This window comes from Leptidea sinapis, chromosome 45, assembly GCF_905404315.1.
Source record: "Leptidea sinapis chromosome 45, ilLepSina1.1, whole genome shotgun sequence".
In the NCBI taxonomy this organism is placed as follows: Eukaryota; Metazoa; Arthropoda; class Insecta; order Lepidoptera; family Pieridae; genus Leptidea; species Leptidea sinapis.
The window spans coordinates 8601421-8606420 of NC_066309.1; the positions used below are offsets into that span (position 1 = coordinate 8601421).

Sequence of the window (5000 nt, forward strand, 5' to 3'; positions counted from 1 at the left end):
GCGAGGAGCGCGGCGCTCCCTGCCGGTCTCCATCTTTTCTCTTGTTCCTTGTACACCAGAACATTATAGTTTTTGACCAATATTCGTGTCCCCTAATAATTGCATGTTCTGTCCGTTTTTTTTTTTTAATTAAATAAAATAAATTATTAATTATTAATTTATCATAAAAATACCTACGAGAAAAAGTGTAGGTGATAAAATTATCTATAAAAAATGTACCGATACTTTTTTTCCTACGAGCCACCGTTTCTGAGATAATAACTATTCAAAAACTTATAAAAACGCGCTAAGTACACTACTACCTCATAGGTGGCGTGGAAACTAACTTTTTGAATCTAACACAAAGTATTGATACATTTTTAATGGATAATTTTACGATCTACAATTTTTGTCCGAGATACTTTTATGATAAAACTTACCTACCGTTTTGCTGAAAATCGCGAAAAACGAATGTGATTAAGTAAGTAAGTAAGTAAGTACGTAAGTAAGTAAGTAAGCAACTAAGTAAGTAAGTAAATAGGTAAGTAAGTAAGTAAGTAAGAAAGAATTACGTTTAAAGATATTTATTTCTCATTAAAAACATAATATTGTCACTTACATGAGAACATAAAAATATGATGTAATAATTTATCCGCCGTTCTTTAGATGTTCAGTACATACATGTTACACATTATAGTACTTATTCTTCTTCACAAAATTTAAGATTACACACTTTTACAGGGCACTGTCACATAACAAACAATTTCAGACATGTGTTTTATAAAAACTTTGAAACAATATAGTCTGATAGGTCACGTTTAAATGTTTTTAGTGACCTAATCTTTTTGAGAGATGAAGGTAGACTATTAAAAAGTGGTGCGCCCTCGTAAATAAACATACGCTTGCCGTAATTTGTTCTTGTCTTAGGTAGTATCAAGTAGCTGGCTCGTCTCGTGCTGCGTTTAGACGTTTACATGTTTAGTTTGGGTGAGTAAGATTGATGTATGATAAGAATTTTGATTTGATTTGAAATATATTTTTTTTTGGAGGTTTTTTATTTGGTTTCGGAGGGAAAATGAAATGTACGTGTCGCGCGTTTATTACTGAACATTATCGTACTCGTTATTAATAAAGTAAAAAAAAAAAAAAAAAAAAAAAAAAAAAAAAAAAAAAAAAAAAAAAAAACGATTTTTTCTTCGAAGCCGCAATGCATATTCAATATTATGTTATTAATAAATAGTAAAATCAAATCAAAATCACTTTATTCACATATCAGAGAGTTTACACGTTCATATCGTTCGCGTGCACCACACATACGGCAGTCGGCGTCGAGAGTCGAGTCCGTAGCGAACGGTTCGCGACGCCGAATTCAACGCCGCTCAAGTTTTTTCTTGTAAAAAGAGTGAAAAACGCACACGACAAAAATACAAAAACGCGCACAACACCAACCACCCCCAGCCACAACAACTGCTGCTGTTTTATTATTCTCGTCGTCGTCATCGTCATTCATATTTTATTTAATATATATTTATATTTGAGTAAGTTTGTGAATGCGCGCGATGATAACGACGATGATATAATAACAATACGGTTGTTGGTACTCTCGGGGCAGAGAGCTGGTGTGTCTGTGTCTGTGTTTGTGTCGCGCGTTGTTTTATATGTTCTTTTTTTACAATATAAAAAATGAGACAGACTCACCGCGCTGTGTCGATCGAGCGTTTTCGAGTTTCCCTATGCGGATGATATTTGATTTGGTGATTTGAAAGGTTTTTTGTGATTTCGTTTCTCATAATTCCTCTCTTCACTCTCTCTACAGTATCATACGCTGCGGCGATCCTCGTCACGTTGAAAGCGATCGTGTAAATTTTTTGCGCGCACCAAGACGCCGACTGGGCTTCGACGGTTTCCCTCTGTTAAGATTTTTAACGTGAGGGCCCGCAAGCCGGAACGCGTCGCGCATTTCACGCGTGCGAGACGTTCACGCTCCTCTCAAGCACCGGGCGTCGATCCGATTTGTGATCACGACGTGTACCGATATTAATACGTTGATACCGCTTCTATTGCGTGTCATCATTTTTATTATTACCCGAAGGGACTCTCGTTACTGAACTTTCATAACATACAATCGGCCCATCGCCGATTTATGATTCGTTCAACGCGCACCGTATGCCTTTGAGATATATAGTATACAGTGCGCGAACGGATATCTCACGATATGTTCAAGATGTCATAGTCGCGACGCCCTAAGGGGAGATCGCGACGCATGACGCGCTGAGGGCGACAACAATCGTTGTTTGCAGCAGCTCCCTGGTTGATCCTGCCAGTAGTTATATGCTTGTCTCAAAGATTAAGCCATGCATGTCTCAGTGCAAGCCGTATTAAGGCGATACCGCGAATGGCTCAATATATCAGTTTTGGTTCCTTAGATCTTACTCAGTTACTTGGATAACTGTGGTAATTCTAGAGCTAATACATGCAATCAGAGCTCTGACCAGTGATGGGATGAGTGCTTTTATTAGATCAAAACCAATCGACGGAGGGCCTCGCGTCCGAAGTCGTTAATTTTGATGAATCTGGATAACTTTTGCCGATCGCATGGTCCAGTACCGGCGACGCATCTTTCAAATGTCTGCCTTATCAACTTTCGATGGTAGTTTCTGCGACTACCATGGTTGTCACGGGTAACGGGGAATCAGGGTTCGATTCCGGAGAGGGAGCCTGAGAAACGGCTACCACATCCAAGGAAGGCAGCAGGCGCGCAAATTACCCACTCCCGGCACGGGGAGGTAGTGACGAAAAATAACGATACGGGACTCTTACGAGGCCTCGTAATCGGAATGAGTACACTTTAAATATTTTAACGAGGAACAATTGGAGGGCAAGTCTGGTGCCAGCAGCCGCGGTAATTCCAGCTCCAATAGCGTATACTAAAATTGTTGCGGTTAAAAAGCTCGTAGTTGCATTTGTGCGCCGCGCTGTCGGTGCATCGCATCCGCGGTGATACTGACACGTCTGCGGAGCATATCGTCGGTGAGCCGGCGGTAAAACGCCGGTTCAATATCAAAATCCTATCGCGGTGCTCTTCAGTGAGTGTCGAGATGGGCCGACAATTTTACTTTGAACAAATTAGAGTGCTCAAAGCGGGCTCAAAATGCCGCTTGAATATTTCGTGCATGGAATAATAGAATATGATCTCGGTTCTATTTTGTTGGTTTTCAGAACTCCGAGGTAATGATTAATAGGGATAACTGGGGGCATTCGTATTGCGACGTTAGAGGTGAAATTCTTGGATCGTCGCAAGACGAACATCAGCGAAAGCATTTGCCAAAGGTGTTTTCATCAATCAAGAACGAAAGTTAGAGGTTCGAAGGCGATTAGATACCGCCCTAGTTCTAACCGTAAATATGTCATCTAGCGATCCGCCGACGTTACTACAATGGCTCGGCGGGCAGCTTCCGGGAAACCAAAGATTTTGGACTCCGGGGGGAGTATGGTTGCAAAGCTGAAACTTAAAGGAATTGACGGAAGGGCACCACCAGGAGTGGAGCCTGCGGCTTAATTTGACTCAACACGGGAAATCTCACCAGGCCCGGACACCGGAAGGATTGACAGATTAACAGCTCTTTCTTGATTCGGTGGGTGGTGGTGCATGGCCGTTCTTAGTTGGTGGAGCGATTTGTCTGGTTAATTCCGGTAACGAACGAGACTCTAGCCTGCTAAATAGGCGTCGTCATTTAGGTGTGCGCGGCTTCAGGGTCGCGCAACTCACTGGCGGCGTATTAAAATTCTTCTTAGAGGGACCGGCGGCTTCGAGCCGCACGAGATTGAGCAATAACAGGTCTGTGATGCCCTTAGATGTCCTGGGCCGCACGCGCGCTACACTGAAGGAATCAACATGTTCTCCCTGGCCTAGAGGCCCGGGCAACCCGTTGAAACTCCTTCGTGCTGGGGATTGGGGTTTGCAATTATCCCCCATAAACGAGGAATTCCTAGTAAGCGCGAGTCATAAGCTCGCGTTGATTACGTCCCTGCCCTTTGTACACACCGCCCGTCGCTACTACCGATTGAATGATTTAGTGAGGTCTTCGGACCGACACGCGGTGGCTTCGCGGCCGTCGGCGTTGCTGGGAAGTTGACCAAACTTGATCATTTAGAGGAAGTAAAAGTCGTAACAAGGTTTCCGTAGGGGAACCTGCGGAAGGATCATTAACGTGTAACGGTCGCGTGCGCGAGCGTTGTCGCCGACACGCTTCGCTCACAGCCGACTGTTGACGATGATAACTTCAATCACGTGTCAATCACTGATTATTTTCGCGCTCGCGATGTGCTCTCTGTGCTACGTTGTCGCGTTTGCCGCGCGCGCGCTGACATCTCCCGCCGCATGTGGGGGGTGTCCGGCACGACGTCTCCGGCACGACGCTTCGGCGGGCGCGGTTCGCATGTACGCGACGCGCGTGCGTCTCGCGACGCGCTCATGTCGAGTGCGAAGCGAGTCGAGATCACGACGTACGCGCAATGCGTGCGTCACATAATATTTTGTTACACACAGAGATCGTTCACGTATTTTCTAAATATAAAAAACTATTACCCTGAACGGTGGATCACTTGGCTCGCGGGTCGATGAAGAACGCAGTTAACTGCGCGTCATAGTGTGAACTGCAGGACACATTTGAACATCGACATTTCGAACGCACATTGCGGTCCGTGGAGAAATATCCAGGACCACTCCTGTCTGAGGGCCGGCTGCATAAAAGAATACGACGACGCCGTCGCTGTATGCTGACAACACTGTTTGCGCGCCTAAAAAACGTGTAAAACGAGTGACGGTCTTCGGGCCGGGCTCGGGTAAACCCCGCCGGTTTTCCGGGGCCCGCTCGATCCGTTCGAAAATGTAAAATAAGCCGCAACGCGTGGTGCTGCTCGCGTGCAACGCCGTCTCCGCCTCACGCCCGACGTGGGTCACGGAGACGGGCGCGGTACCGGGGCGCGCTCGTTCGCTGTCACACGCGGATATCTCGTGA

General features: G+C 45.2%; 2 non-coding genes across 2 annotated transcripts; both read left to right on the forward strand.

Annotated features, from left to right (window-relative positions):
* The first annotated feature begins 2283 nt into the window (after window positions 1-2283).
* On the forward strand, window positions 2284-4188 carry LOC126977632 (small subunit ribosomal RNA). Its single transcript, XR_007732307.1, has one exon. It is a non-coding gene; the product is annotated as a small subunit ribosomal RNA (ribosomal RNA).
* A 376-nt stretch (window positions 4189-4564) lies between these two features.
* Window positions 4565-4721, forward strand: LOC126977798 (5.8S ribosomal RNA). Its single transcript, XR_007732425.1, has one exon. It is a non-coding gene; the product is annotated as a 5.8S ribosomal RNA (ribosomal RNA).
* The last annotated feature ends 279 nt before the right edge of the window (window positions 4722-5000 follow it).